Source organism: Sphaeramia orbicularis, chromosome 5, assembly GCF_902148855.1.
Source record: "Sphaeramia orbicularis chromosome 5, fSphaOr1.1, whole genome shotgun sequence".
Classification (NCBI taxonomy): domain Eukaryota; kingdom Metazoa; phylum Chordata; class Actinopteri; order Kurtiformes; family Apogonidae; genus Sphaeramia; species Sphaeramia orbicularis.
The window spans coordinates 56,511,177-56,528,130 of NC_043961.1; the positions used below are offsets into that span (position 1 = coordinate 56,511,177).

The 16,954-nt window shown below is 37.8% G+C and overlaps 1 protein-coding gene across 1 annotated transcript in view; it reads right to left on the reverse strand.

The window, feature by feature from the left end:
* Positions 1-16,954, reverse strand: part of igsf21a (immunoglobin superfamily, member 21a) — a 747,424-nt gene that overhangs the window by 67,161 nt on the left and 663,309 nt on the right. The window lies entirely within an intron of this gene.

Here is a 16,954-nt window from a genome sequence, read left to right on the forward strand (position 1 = left end):
ATAGATAGATAGATAGATAGATAGATAGATAGATAGATAGATAGATAGATAGATAGATAGATAGATAGATAGATAGATTTTTTTACCCTAAAATTTGCAGTTGACATTATCTACAGATTTCTATTTGGTGATTATTTAGTTTTTAATCAATGAAGAATTCAGACCCAAGTAGAGCATTTACAGTTTATGTAGACCGCAGGGAAATGTTTTAAAATGCATAATTCCATTAAAAAAAGCAAAATATCACTCCTTTAACCTCCCAAGACCCAGGACATGTCAGCAAAGTACAAGCTTTTTTGTTTTTTTAATTAAATAAGTGCCTATATTGGAAACATCATGATGCAACAGTTTTTTCAGATGCAGTTTTATCTATCTATCTATCTATCTATCTATCTATCTATCTATCTATCTATCTATCTATCTATGAAAAAGATAATGAAAATGATACATTTGCAAATGTATTTTAACTGTATTTTTCTGTGAAAAAAAGAAAAAAATTATTTTAAAAAAATGGAAATTTTATGGTTATTCACAGTTACAGTTTTTTTCGTGTTATTTTACATTTGACATGTAAAATCACAGTCTATTTTTGTCATTTCATTGATATTTTCCTGTATCTTAAAAATACAGGAAAAATCTGTAAAATACACAGTGAAAATTATGTTAAATTACAGATTATTTTTTACAGTGTATAACGATAAACTGTGGTAAAATTCCAGATTGTTAGTATTACCGTTTAAATTCTAATTATCATGATAAGCATACTTGATTACCACACTTCAAAAGCTATCTATCTATCTCTCTATCTATCTATCTATCTATCTATCTATCTATCTATCTATCTATCTATCTATCTATCTATCTATCTATCTATCTATCTATCTATCTATCTATCTATCTATCTATCTATCTATCTATCTATCTATCTATCTATCTATCTATCTATCCATCTATCTATCTATCTATCTATCTATCTATCTGTAATTACACAAAATACAGAGGATAATATTATAATAAATGGTAGTAAATCACTTAAGAAAGGTTAAATACAGAGAAAAAATAATTTAAGAACTGTCAGAAAAGTAGCACTGGGTCTTTATGGGTTAAACTTTGTTGTTTTCATAAGGTTGAAATGAGCATTTGTATTTGTTTCTCTTTTTTTGGTAAAAAAAAAAAAAAGTTGTACAATCATTTTATTCCTTTCTATCATGATTCTATCTATCTATCTATCTATCTATCTATCTATCTATCTATCTATCTATCTATCTATCTATCTATCTATCTATCTATCTATCTATCTATCTATCTATCTATCTATCTATCTATCTATCTATCTATCTATCTATCTATCTATCTATCTATCTAATCTATTTCACTGAGACCCAGCAATAAAAAAGTCACCTAGCATACACCAAACTGAACCATCTGTGGGTTCATTTATATATATATAAAGTGCATTTTTTTCTGAAATCTATTCATTAATGCAGTTTTAAAAATTGATTTTACAACTGTTTTATCTGTGGTGTCAGTTCTACATTTTGATACCACTGAAGGGGTTTCCCAGGATTACAGGGTATGGTTACTATTTTATGAGTCTATTAACATCTTGGGCAGCCTAATCCCCTGAGGAAATTCAGGCTCCCATTTCTGCATATGACCTCTAGATGTTATATTAAATAAGGGCTGTATAGTCACAGCCTGAGGTGTTGCTTAAATAGAAACCAACACATCCTCCAAACCTGAAAGACCGTATTAAATTTGTCCCTGATGTGACACTTTGCGCTGACGAATGAGCTCTTATACTGACAGAACAAGAAACGCCACTACATGCCACCATCAGTGTTGATATGCACAAGAGTTATTCATCAAGTGAAATTATAAAATCACACTTATAATTAACACCTTCATTTTGAAACAACTCCTTAAATACTATCAGCTGCAGTCACAACTTCACCATACTGTAGGTCACTTCCTGAAATACTTGTTTTCAACACCAAGGCTATCGCATAAAAACACATATAGCTTGTTTTTTTTTGTTGTTGTTAATGAAAGGAAAATTTAATCTGCAGTTCTGTGTCTGACCTTTGGCCATGTGAATTCAATTTGTCATGATCAAAGAGTCATTACTGTAATGTATCTGTTGTGTGGCTGTTTCTGAGAGGAGGTAGTTGAATCATCATGCTTTGATACGGTGCCACTTCAAGGACCGATGCCTTCAAGTGGGTAAACAGCAATAATGAGTGCAAACAAAAAAGGCCACGCTCCTGAGGAATAACTCCCCAAAAAAATTATACACACATTTACAAATAAGATTTAATCTATAATCCCCCCTGCCCGCAACACAGCTTATGTTTGAGAACTGTTTATCTTAATACTGAGAAGATGCAATTTTTCCCTGTTTGTTTCATGTTGTATTATTATAATATACACTGTAAAAAAAACAACTGTAACTTAACTGAATTTTCACTGTTTATTTTACAGATTTTTCCTGTATTTTTAAGATGCAGGAAAATATCGATGAAATGACAAAAACAGACTGTGATTTTACATGTCAAATGTAAAATAAATGAAAAAACTGTAACTGTGAATAACAAAAAAATTCAATTTTTTAAAAGAAATGTTTTCTTTTTTCACAGAAAAATACAGTTAAAATACATTTGCAAATGTATCATAATTTCACAAATATTTCTTTTCTATTCACGAGATTAAACTGTTAATTTAAAGTTTAATACTGAAAAAAAAATAATAATAATAAAATGAGATAAAATTACTGACAATTAACCATAAAAGAAGTATTTGTTCTGTAAGTTTAACAAGACTTGTTTGTTAATTGACAAATATAATAATAATAATAATAATAATAATAATAATAATAATAATAATAATAATAATAATAATAATAATATATTAATAATAATATCTAATAATAATATAGTAATTAAAGGAGGTTTCACAACAAAAATGTTGAATAAATGTATTTTTGTGAATGTATAACATGTATAAGCACTGATAAACTGTCAAAATACAGTTTTTATCAGTGGATTGGACAACTGAGTCTCATTGAAAATTATTTATATATATATTTATAGGTAATTTGATTGTTTTAATTAGGGATGCACCAATACCAATGCAAGTATCGGGCATCGGCTCCGATACTCAGTGTGTGTACTCATATTCGTACTCGTAAAAGTAATCCGATACAAATGCACCGATACCACTTATGGCCATGTGACATTCCCAGTTCAGTGCAGCAGGTACGAGGAGGAGGAATAATGTGTGGGGAGTGTGAAGAGTGTGGAGATTTTTCAAAATAAATGACGGTGATAAAAGTAACGCTGACTGCAAGTAACGTTAAAGACACAGACAGATACGGACGCAGCGTTCTGTCCGTCCTCTGTGTACATTCCATCTGTTTTCCAGGCGCTGGTGAATGAGTACCCATACGGAGAATACCACCGGGAGTACGGAGCGGTGCGGACCACCGCCAGCGGAAGTGAAAACCAAACTTATCACTCATTTCTCTTTTCTTTACCTGCTGAAGCTAAGCTGTTAAACCTTATTAGTGAAAACGCTGCAACATTAGTATCCCATTAGTGTTACCTCGGTCGTCTTCGTGTTTGTTATTACTGACTTTCTTCTTCTCAAAAAACTTTACTCTTCTTCGTGGTATTTGTCCAGTATGGTTAATTCAGAGCGGCGCCCCCTGGTGGATTAACTGACAAACGCTCATTCCAACACATTAAATGTCAGTAGCAGCACTTTGTTCCAGTCAGACTAATGACAACGACAATAAAGCACATTTACAAAAGGAACTAAGAACTGGAATGGGATTATTAAGTACTCGTATTGGTACTCGGTATCAGCAAGTACTCAAATGTAAGTACTTGTACTCGGTCTGGAAAAAAGTGGCATTGGTGCATCCCTAGTTTTAATACAAATATTCTTTATTAAACATTAAAAAGTAAAAAAAAAAAAAAGCAAAATCTCATGTAAAGTTAAGGCAAAAAACTGTATTTTAATTATGGAAAATTACTGTATTTTTAAGAGATGGTTATTTTCCGTTATTTTACAGTATTTTTCGGCACCCCTGCTGCCAGAATAATACTGTTTTTTTCCTGTTTTCTTTTTTTTTTTTACAGTGTGCAGTAGACGTATACCAGTCTTTGTTTCCAGTACTGAAGGACACTTTAACGGTATTTTTAACCCCACCCCCCCTCCCTTGTTACTGAGGTTATTTTGCCAGGACAGATGCAACATCATTATATTACAAGCTGTGTGGTGCTGCTGGGTTGTAACACAGTATTTATAGCCAACTCTAAAAACTTTCTAATGCCTTCCTTTCGAGTGGGCTGGTGCATTTGCACATGGAGCTAAGTGCCCTTGCTCAAAGGCATTCGGCAGGTTGTTATCAGTACAAGCAATTAGGAGAAAAATATCCAACTGGCTGTTTCTTCCCATGAGCCCTGGGTTGCTCTGTGGCCCCATCTACCTGTTCAACAGTTCCAGTACACGGGTGCAGTCAGACGTGGCTTCATTTGAAAGATTTTCTTAAGATTTCTGACGGAGTTTAGTTTAATTGTTCACTGTGGGAGCGACTGCGGATGATGACGATGAGCAGCGGTGCAGATCTTCAGGTAGAGTAATTGTTTATATTTTCCACAATCTTTCCAATGTGGTCCTAAATAGTCCAGTCCGAAACAGTAGGACATGTTGTTGAGCGATAATCCGTTAGACACCAGTCTATCTATAGATAATGCAAAATAATGGAAATTAGTAATGGATGATTAGGTTTGGTTGAGTTTCATTATACACATTGAATACATTAAAGGGAAAATCACAAAATCACTTGCAATCCTGTATAAATCTAGAACTGTATTAAATTCCAAGGCCTTGCATTTACTCTATTACTCATTGATTGTTCCTTATATAACTTACTGTGTGGAATTGTGGGGATCAACCTTCAAAACCACCATAAATTCAATAATAAAACTGCAAAAACAAGCTATACGTATTATCAATAAGGCTGATTATTATGCTCACACGGAGCCACTTTTTCTAAATTCTTATGTGATGAAATTTTATGATCTCTTTTATTATAAAATAATGCAAATTATGTTCAGAGCAAAATCAAAAATGCTCCCTGACCCAATACAGAGGTTCTTTTCAATTCCATATAATCTCAGAGGTGTTTGCAAATTTACTGTACAAAAAGCTAAAAAAGGTATGAAAAGGAGATGTGTGTCCATCATTGGAGTTAAATTTTGGGATGATGCCAACATAAATTTAAAAACATGTAATTATTTTTTGGTTTTTAAGAAAATGGTTTGTAAAGCTATTTTTGAAGCTTATAAATGCGATTAATTATCTGTTGTTGTTGTTTCTTTGGAGGTTGGTAGCCTAAAAAGTTGTAATATAGGGTAGGCTTTGATAAGCAGTCTGCTTCTGCCTACACCTTTTCAGTCATTATTCAACATATTATTCAACACATGATTCTTGATTTTGTGATTCTGTGATTTTTTTTCTTTGTTTTGCGTGAAATGTCAATACTGTGTACAATATTTGGCGTTGTCATGACTGAATAAACTACTACTACTACTACTACTACTACTACTACTACTACTATTATAAACAAAGTGGAGAATTGACTTTGGTTTCACACAAAGAAACAGGATGTACATAAAAACATAATTTACATTCATTCTTTCAGTTTCAGAACCCGATTTATCCTCACTAGGGTCATAGGGGTCGCTGGAGCCTATCCCAGCTACTTATGGGCGAAGGCGGGGTACACCCTGGACATGTCACCGGTCCATCTCAGGGCTGACATATAGAGACAAACAACCAATCACTCTCACATTCACACCTACCCAGCCAGCAAGTCCATGTGGGCCCCAGAAGGGTTACAACTGGGCTGCATATAAGGGTCCCATGTGGGTTTGTCTGCAGTTTCCATGGTGGCCCCACATGTGTTTGCCCATATTAGAATCAGAATCAAATGCCACGTTTCCACTGCGTGGTACCGGCTCGACTCGGCTTGGCCTTTTTGCGTTTCCATTACGAAAAAGGACCTGGAATCTGGTACCCGGTACTAGTTTTTTGGTATCACCTCCGCCGAGGTTCCAAGAGATACTAAACCGTGACGTGTAAACACTACAGACCACTGATTGGTCAGACAGTTTCCTCCGTGACCCACCATTTTACAAAAAACAGATGCATAAGTGGACAGTAAATCTAGTGGTACATTAATCTACATGATAACAGCCCAAAACTACACCATGGTCGGTTGAGGAGATTCAGTCTTCGGTGGCCGACGTAAAAATTCAGACGAGACAACACGCAACGACCGAGTTTATCAGCAACTCTCTGAGCAGACGACACGGAAATAACGCGCCGCATCGCTATGACGACCAGGTACTGTAAAGTCTGTAGTATCCTGGAATGGAAACGGTCTCCAGGAATACTGAGTCGAGCCGAGCCGAGCTGGTTCCATGTAGTGGAAATGTGGCAAATATCAGAATCTCTTCATCGTTAATGTACCAAATACAATGAAATTGTATTTGGTGGATATTGAGGGCGACACGGTGGTGCAGTGGTTAGCACACGTGCCTCACAGCAAGAAGGTCCTGGGTTCGATTCCAACACCAGTCGACGGGGGGTGGGACCTTTCTGTGTGGAGTTTGCATGTTCTCCCCGTGTCTGCGTGGGTTCTCTCCGGGTACTCCGGCTTCCTCCCACAGTCCAAAAACATGCACTAATAGGTTAATTGGTTAATCTAAATTGCCCATAGGTGTGAATGTGAGAGTGATTGTTTGTCTCTATATGTCAGCCCTGCGATGAACTGGCGACTTGTCCAGGGTGTACCCCGCCTTCGCCCCTATGTAGCTGGGATAGGCTCCAAGCGACCCCCGTGACCCTAGTGAGGATAAAGCGGGTTCAGAAAATGAATGAATGAATACAATGAAATTGACGTAGCACTCTCAGGTTCAGTACAAGATTTTACAGACAGACAACACATATCAGTAAAACAACAACACATATCAGTAAAAGGCACAATTATTTACATTAACAATTTCATGCACGAATTATGAGAACCTTAATCAAATTTTTTTCCTGAGTGTTTTTATTCCTCTTTAGGTATGAAAAAATAACAATGTGATTAAACATTTTCTTCTGAAAAATAAATAATAACAATTAAAAAAAATAACAATAATAATTTTTAAAAAATGGAAAGAAAAAAAAAAAAAAAATCTTATGAACCTATTTTTAATGAAGTTGCAAAAATGTCCACTCAGCTGGACACCACACGTTTAATTTTTGACACACAGAAACATGTATTTACTGATAAATTGTATGAAAACTATGAGGAGGGCTTGTGATTCTGGGGGTTTATGATCAGGAGAGATCTACATAATGTTACCAATTCATGCCAGAAAAGATATGTAGTGTCTTAAAACTTTAATAAAGATATGTGTAAAAAAAACAACAACAACAACAATGAAAAGAACAACAAAATCCATGAATATAAAAGAGAACAGCTGTAGAATAGCTGTCCACTGTAGTGACCAGTGTGCATGAAAGGGTTAAAAAATAAAAAGTATTGCAAACTAAGATATTTGTAAAACTTAGAATTTAAGTAGTGTAAATAACATGAGAAGCAGTGCAAATGATATGAAAGATAAATATCGTGGGATAAATAGCGTGAAGAATAAATAATATAAGATATTCAGATCTCTGATTCTGATACGTGGAGTCACCATGGAAACTGCGGACAAACCCAAATGGGACCCTGATATGCAGCCCAATTATAACCCTTCTGGGGCCCACATGGACATGCTGGCAAGGTATGGGCAATTTAGATTAACCAATTAACCTATCAGGTGCATGTCTTTGGATGGTGGGAGGAGCCAGAGTACCTGGAGAGAACCCATGCAAACTCCACCCAGAAAGGTCCCACCCCCATCGAATGGTGTTGGAATCAAACCCAGGACCTTCTTGCTGTGAGACACGAGTGCTATGGACTGCACCACCCAAGTAATTTACACAAAAATCAAAATCAACGATAAAAAAAAAAAAAAAAGGTTCAATTAAAGGCAGTTAATCCTCTTCAACAGTTTAATAGCTTGATTGCAGTTGGTACAAAACATTTCTTGTAGACATATTTGGTGGATCTTCCCAAGGGAAGCAGCTCCAACTGAGAGTTTGATATGGTAATATACAGGGTGGGGAAGCAAAATTTACAATATTTTGAGGCAGGGATTGAAAGACAGTGTATGACCAATTAGTTTATTGAAAGTCATGAGAATTTATTTGCCACAAGAAAATTGACATCATAGAAAATGTTTTTATTCTATGTGTCCTCCTTCTTTCTCAATAACTGCCTTCACACGCTTCCTGAAACTTGCGCAAGCGTTCCTCAGATATTCGGGTGACAACTTCTCCCATTCTTCTTTAATAGTATCTTCCAGACTTTCTCGTAATAGTTTTGCTCATAGTCATTCTCTTCTTTACATTATAAACAGTCTTTATGGACACTCCAACTATTTTTGGTGTGACGAGTACATTCAGCAAATCACACACTCTTTGACGTTTGCTTTCCTGATTACTCATATGGGCAAAAGTTTCTGAAAAGGTATGGATAATAGTGTTAGGTATGATTATGACATCAATATGTGCTTCGTTTCAAAACAATTGACGTAGTGCCTGCTGAGAAAAAACAACTAAATGTTCATTGTAAATTTTGCTTCCCTACCCTGTAGATGAATTCTGTCTATTCACATGAAAAACAGCTCCTTAAATTACGTTTATTTCTATCGTTACATCTTTCCTGCATAACTTCGGAAATTACTAATTACCAATAACTGTGTTTCCAAGTTCTGCAAGTCTAATTTAATAAGGAAGTTTCAATAATTAACACATTTTTGCTCCATTTCATTTTAAGATGCCCACCACTATTTATCAGTGTTTACCCCATGTGCTCTGCAGAGCCACAGATTAAAGTCCAGACGCACAATGGGAAGTAGAATCATCAACCTCAGATCCACAATGACCCCATTGCGTCTGCCGGTAGCTCCTACTGCTTCCAGACAAGTTGCTAAGAGAAGAAGCTTTTCACTGTGTATTAAAACACCTCATTAATTATCACAGCAGGTGGAGGGAGAGCAGCTTGGATTAGAACGATTCATGCACCTGTTCTGTAGCTTTTGTTGGACAAAATGGTGTGGGTACACAATAACACCTGTGTTGGCTCTGGACTGGTATCATAGGGAATTAATTTTGTAAGCCTAGCTAAGTGATTTTTTTTCTGTAAACATTTGACGACAACTTATCTTATATGTGTAAAATAAATATCGATTTTAACATAAACATGGTTTAGAATAACCGCTACCAATTACAAACTATCACACATTCTCCCACGTGGTGAAAAAACAGCTACTCTCAAACCAAACCTGTAGCCACAATGTAATGCAGTGGCGGCTGCTCGTCTTTCAGACAGGGGAAGCTCATTGTCGGCTTACATTAAAAAAAAAAAAAAAAAAAAAAAAAAAAGAATTAAGAAAATGCTCAGTGACCTTATCGTACCAAGTAGGCGTCTTTTCCAGGGACTGGACCAGTGTCCTCTCTGCTCAGATTGCCTTGGCCCATTGTGTTGTGGGTTTAAGACTTCAGCCTTTTTAAACTACAGATGCTCCTTTCACTCCGGCCTAGCCGACAGTATGACTGATTTAACTATCTACAAAACGATATTAAACTTGAAGAAGAAATAATTAAATTATGAAACTGAAACAAGAAAACGCTGAAATTATGTTAAATTGAAACAAGGAAGTCCAATGAGTGTGTTTTATTTACAGTGCAAGAAATGAACGAGTAATTTCATAGTGGTTTCTCTCTTGATTTCGCAGCAGAATGTGTGACGGTATTAAACTGAACTGTGTCAGTGAAGGAGGAGATCTGAAACTAGCTGTCAATCAAACGGGATTCAGCCTTTCGACCGATCCTCCAATCAGCACGTGGGATTCTGGCGTCCAGCCCGGCCGAGCTCCGCCCACAGCTCCATTCACCCCCAGAGACGCCCGGCGTCCGGAGGCGGGACAACATCGTGGCATTTATCCAATTACCGTCCAGTTTTGACGCAATGAAAAAAGCTGTTCCACTCAGTCCCATTGAAGCCCAGAGACGCCTGCAGTCTACGGACAAATGCACTGAGCAGAGATGGAGGAGAAAACAGCGCAACGGGAATGGAGGAGAAGTGAACATCGTGTCCGTTGGTTTGTGATAAAGCTGATTCTGAACGAACTCGTGTTCTAACACATTTGTAGTCAATAAAATGTCAACACAACCGAACATATTTAACCATTTAATTTTCGTAATTTTAGGGGAAGCCGGGCTTCCCTTGCAGTCTATGAGAAATCGCCACCGATGTAATATAAGGTAAACATACTTAGAGTAGTCGCTTTTCCATTGACCCTCAAAATGCGCAAACATAACTTGCACATAAAAACTGGCCTAATGGAAAAATGACAATTTTGGTTTAACGGTTAATTGTTAGTAATTTATCTGGTTCTATTTATTTAGTTTACAGTTTTAAACTTTAAATTAACATTTTAATCTCCTAAATAGAAAAGAAATATTCATGAAACTACGATACATTTGCATATGTATTTTAACTGTATTTTTCTGTGAAAAAAGAAAAAATTTCTTTTAAAAATTTAAATTTTGTGGTTATTCACAGTTTCAGTCTTTTCATGTTATTTTACATTTGACATGTAAATTCAGTCTGTTTTTGTCATTTCATTGATATTTTCCTGTATCTTAAAAATACAGGAAAAATCTGTAAAATAAACAGTGAAAATTCTGTTAAATTACAGATTTTTTTTTACAGTGTACAAATACATACAAGATGATTGGAAGCAACTATGAATAAATGCATTATAGAATCAAGAATCAATAATCAATAAATACCAATGCAGCTAAAAGATTAAAAGACCCTGTTGGTTCTGCTAACATAAAAAAAATCATATAAAAAATGATTAAAATGACTGCTGTCAGAGTTTAAAAGTGTGATAGCTGAAGGAATAAATGATTTTGAATATCTGTTGGTGTGATCACAATCTCAGTTCTTCTGTATGTGTTGTAATGAAGAAGTGCATGTCACTAGTTGCTTTTCCATTAACCCTCAAATTGCATAAACATAACTTGCGCATAAAAATTTACCTAATGGAAAAATGACAATTTTGGTTTAACGGTTAATTGTCAGTAATTTATCCGGTTCTATTTATTTATTTATTTTACAGTTTTAAACTTTAAATTAACATTTTAATCTCCTAAATAGAAAAGACATATTCATGAAACTATGATATATTTGCAAATGTATTTTAACTGTATTTTTCTGTGAAAAAAGAAAAAATTTCTTTTAAAAATTTAAATTTTGTGGTTATTCACAGTTTCAGTCTTTTCATGTTATTTTACATTTGACATGTAAATTCAGTCTGTTTTTGTCATTTCATTGATATTTTCCTGTATCTTAAAAATACAGGAAAAATCTGTAAAATAAACAGTGAAAATTCTGTTAAACTACAGATTTTTTTTTTTACAGTGTACAAATACATACAAGATGATTGGAAGCAACTATGAATAAATGCATTATAGAATCAAGAATCAATAATCAATAAATACCAATGCAGCTAAAAGACTAAAAGACCCTGTTGGTTCTGCTAACATAAAAAAAATCATATAAAAAATGATTAAAATGACTGCTGTCAGAGTTTAAAAGTGTGATAGCTGAAGGAATAAATGATTTTGAATATCTGTTGGTGTGATCACAATCTCAGTTCTTCTGTATGTGTTGTAATGAAGAAGTGCATGTCACTAGTTGCTTTTCCATTAACTCTCAAATTGCATAAACATAACTTGCGCATAAAAATTTACCTAATGGAAAAATGACCATTTCTGTTTAACGGTTAATTGTCAGTAATTTATCTGGTTCTATTTATTTATTTATTTTACAGTTTTAAACTTTAAATTAACATTTTAATCTCCTAAATAGAAAAGACATATTCATGAAACTATGATACATTTGCAAATGTATTTTAACTGTATTTTTCTGTGAAAAAAGAAAAAATTTCTTTTAAAAATTGAAATTTCAGGCGTAGCGCAAAAGGCATATCATGCAAAACTGCAATGGAAAGACCTTTTTTCACAACTACAGTCAGGTGAATTAAAAAAACAGATGTTGACGGACATTACAACAAGCGAAGAAGAAGAAATATGTTGCGGAATGTGTGGACACACCAGGAAACAAGGTTATAATAGTTTTGGATTTTTCATTATAGTTTAGTTTTGACATTTTTTTCTCTAGTTCAGTTCGTTTTAATTTGTTTTTAGAGCAGGTTTGTTTTCATTTGGGTCTAAATGCTTAGTTTAGTTTAGTTTTAGTATTAATTTTATTTTTTATTTTTTTAGTTTAGTTGTTTTAGTCTTTTATTTTCTTCGCCGTCGTGTTCAAATAAATTCCAGACAGGACTCTGCTGCTTTCTCCCAACTTTAGTCTCCATGTTTCCAGGTAGAGTGGGGACCAGAAGACGACTCTAAACCGCAAGTGACGAGAAGTGACGGACCCTGAAATGTCGTATGGTGCCGCTAGCTAAAATTGCTCGAGGGAAATAAATTGATTTCATATCAATCTGACGCTGACAAAGACGAAAACGAAGGGAATTTTATCCATAATTTTTATCCGTTTTAGTTAGTTTTGTAAGCACTGTTATGACCCTGGGTCATAATTTGTCTATTTATATGTATATGTATGTGTTTTCTGTTTAGTGTGTGTGTTTTCCCCCCGTCCTGTAGGTGTGCTGTGCCCCTTTTGTTTCCGTTTGTTGCAGGTTGCTGATTGGTGGAGCATGATTGCCCGGCCCTTTAAAGATGGCCCTGGAGCTCCCATCCTTGCTCGCTCTTGCCTCCTGTCAGCTCCCAACCCTGTGTTCGTGTGTGTGACCGTCAGTCTTCGTGCTCGTGGAAAACTCCGATTGTTTGTATTTGTAAATAGTTTTTGTTAAATCGAACCTTTTTCTGGTAGGGGAGGTCGGCTCTTTTGTTTTCCCATTTTCTCCTGTTTTTGGTTAGATAGTTAGGTAAGTTTTCTGTATTTTATTTCCTGCATTTATTTTGGTTAGGTAAGGTAGTAAATTATAAAAGAAGATATTTTGTTTGTTGTTTTAGCCGCTCCCTCCCCTAACCCTTCCTTAGTTGTTAAAACAAAAATACTGATAATAAATATTGTGAATCTTAGTTTTTGACTGACGTGTGTGCTTGGGAGCTGGGAGGGGACAAAAGTTGAGCCTATTATGTTCGCCCTGGTGAACCCCTAGGCCGGGGCGTAACATAATTTGGGGGGTCGTCCGATTTTTCCCGCGTGTTTTTGTGAGTGTGTGATTTTTCCGGGTAAGTTTTGGTGAGTATTTTTGTACGTATTTCTGGTCTGTGGTTTTTCTGTGTGTAATGGATTTTGATTTGGAAGCGTTTACTGCGCATCCTACACTGGAGCGATTAGACGCTTGTAGGAAGGTAGATTTAATGCTCATTTCCACTCGTTTTGGTGTGCCGCTTCCTACTAATGTTAGGAAGGAGGAGCTGAGGCAGCTCCTCATTGAGAAGCTTGGGGAGAGGGGTGTGTTAACAGCAGGAGCTGGTGACGTGGAGGAGGAGCTCCGTCAGCCTCAGCCGTCGTCACCCACCGCATCAGCGGAACCTCCGGTTGTACAGAGGATGTCGGCGGAAGAACTCCGACTGACTCTGCGCATAAAGGAGATAGAGGTGAGACACAAAGAGCTAGAGGTGGAGGCCATGCTCCTGAGGGTGAAAGCCCTGGAGCTGGAACGTCAGCCTGTTACTCCCCACTCACCTGTCCAACACACAGCCCCACACTCTCCCCGTGACAGCTTCGATGTGAGCCGGCATATAGCACTGGTGCCTCCGTTCAGAGAGGCGGAGGTGGATTGTTATTTCAGTGCTTTTGAGCGCATAGCAGGCACCCTGAACTGGCCAAAGGATGTTTGGTCTCTGCTGCTCCAGTGTAAGTTGACCGGTAAAGCACAGGAGGTGTGTTCCTCACTAACGGTTGAACAGAGTTTGGATTATGAGGTTGTTAAAGCCACTGTTCTCCGTGCTTATGAGTTGGTGCCGGAGGCTTACCGGCAAAAATTTAGAAAGTGTGTAAAAACCCCTGACCAGACATATGTGGAGTTTGCGCGGGAAAAAGGTGTTTTGTTTGACAAATGGTGTCATTCCAGTAAAGTACATGATTTTGCGCAGCTGCGAGAACTCGTCCTTTTAGAGGAATTTAAACAGCGTTTGCCGGAGCGCATAGTTGTGTATCTGAATGAGCAGAAGGTTGGGTCACTTTCTGAAGCTGCTGTTCTCGCAGATGAGTTTGCTTTGACCCATAAAAGTGTCTTTGTGACTCCGGTGCGCCGTGAGGCTTCTGATGGTGAACGGGTGCGTTCTCCTAAGAACGCCCGGCGTGCGTTTGTGTCTGAAGGTGGTGAGAGCCGGGAGTGTTTTTACTGTCGACAGCCAGGCCACCTCATTGCGGTTTGTCCGGTTTTAAAGAAAAAAGAGCAAACAAAAACCAGAAATCCCTCGGCTGTAGGTTTAATACAGTGCAAATCTGCGTCTCCTTCAGAACCGGTAAAATGTGAAAGGCCTGATGTGGATGAGGAGTTTCGCCCTTTTATTTCACATGGTTTTTTGTCGTTGGGTGAGGGGGACAAGGTTCCCATCACCATTTTAAGAGATACCGGTGCGAAGTATTCTGTGGTCCGTCGCGGCGTGGTGCCGTTCTCAGATAAATCCTACTGTGGTTCTGATTTGTTGGTGTGGGGAATAAAACTGAGTGTGTTACGCATGCCGCTGCACTCTGTTGTACTCACCTGTCCGCTGGTCTCTGGCACCGTGCGCGTTGGCGTCCGTGATCAGCTGCCCGTGGCAGGGGTTGATCTGATCCTCGGAAATGATTTGGCCGGTCAGAAAGTTTTTCCTGCCGTACCCGAAGTAACCGACTGCCCCGTTGCTGACGAGGGTAATTCCACTGCCGTCGGTGATCCAACCGTTTTTCCGGTGTGCGCCGTAACGCGTGCCCAGGCTCGCCGGCTGGGTGATCTGCCGGATCTGTCCGACTCCTTTTTGTGCGCGCCGTGCGAATCGAACAGCCCTCATTCTGAGTTGAATAAAACTGTGTGTACGGATATAAAACCAGATGTAGATAACTTGCATGTAGATGTTCAATTCTGTCGTTCTTGTTCCGTGGGTCAAGTGTGTGAGAAGCATAACCAGGCCATTCCCCCAGCTCCTTTATATCCGGTCCCAGCTACTACTAAACCAGTTGAGCTGGGCCATGTCAGTTCATTCAGACAGCGGTTACCCACTGCTTGTGAGACGGCCCATCAGTCTCTCTCTGCTGCCAAACCTATGTTGAAACGGCATTATAAGTGTGCGCGTAACCGCCTGTTTCAGCCAGGTGATCTGTTTCTTGTGTTATTTATTGTTGCTTTAAGTTTCTACACAAGGTTTTCTGGTCCTTATGAGGAGAGTAAAGTGCGTGACACCAATTATGTTATTGAAAAACCAGATATCAGGAAAAAGTGTGTTTTCCAGGTGAATATGTTGAGGTCTCATGTTACAGATGGCGCAGATAGGACAGCCATGGCCCCGTTGTCCTGCGTCACCCCTGTTCAGAGGGTGTCCACCCCGTCTTATAGTCCTGAGGAGGACTGTTTGAGTGGACAGTGTGTTTCAGTTCCGTGTGCCCAGTTGAAAAACTCAAAAACACAAAGTGGAGTTTCTCATAGGTTAGAGGGGGCTGCATTACTTTTCCACCCAGCCAAAGGTATCCAAGGAAAAGCCGTTGCCACCTATCTGAGGAGCCGGGTGCGGCTGCGGCAGGTGCGCCGCCTGGTGGCGAAAGTGCAATCGGTCATAGACTTCAACAGCTGTACCTTTTGGCCAACTTAGCCAGCTCCTCCCTTTAATTTGATTAGTTCCCTGTTTGTTAGGACTTATTTGAATCCATGGAAGCCCTTTTCTGTTCTGGGTTTTAGGTTTTAAACATTTCCTTAGGGGCGGAAATGTTTAAACTTAGGTGGGGGGGTGTTATGACCCTGGGTCATAATTTGTCTATTTATATGTATATGTATGTGTTTTCTGTTTAGTGTGTGTGTTTTCCCCCCGTCCTGTAGGTGTGCTGTGCCCCTTTTGTTTCCGTTTGTTGCAGGTTGCTGATTGGTGGAGCATGATTGCCCGGCCCTTTAAAGATGGCCCTGGAGCTCCCATCCTTGCTCGCTCTTGCCTCCTGTCAGCTCCCAACCCTGTGTTCGTGTGTGTGACCGTCAGTCTTCGTGCTCGTGGAAAACTCCGATTGTTTGTATTTGTAAATAGTTTTTGTTAAATCGAACCTTTTTCTGGTAGGGGAGGTCGGCTCTTTTGTTTTCCCATTTTCTCCTGTTTTGGTTAGATAGTTAGGTAAGTTTTCTGTATTTTATTTCCTGCATTTATTTTGGTTAGGTAAGGTAGTAAATTATAAAAGAAGATATTTTGTTTGTTTTAGCCGCTCCCTCCCCTAACCCTTCCTTAGTTGTTAAAACAAAAATACTGATAATAAATATTGTGAATCTTAGTTTTTGACTGACGTGTGTGCTTGGGAGCTGGGAGGGGACAAAAGTTGAGCCTATTATGTTCGCCCTGGTGAACCCCTAGGCCGGGGCGTAACAAGCACACAATACAGTTTCAGTTAGTTATTGTTTTTTCTTTTAATTATAGTTTTTATTTATTTCAGTTAACAAAAATGTTCTTTCAATTCTAGTTTTCGTCATTTCGTTAGTTTTCTTAACGATAACCTTGCCAACCAATGGAAAGACCTTTTCTCGCAACTAGAGTCCGGTGAATTAAAAAACAAATGTTGACG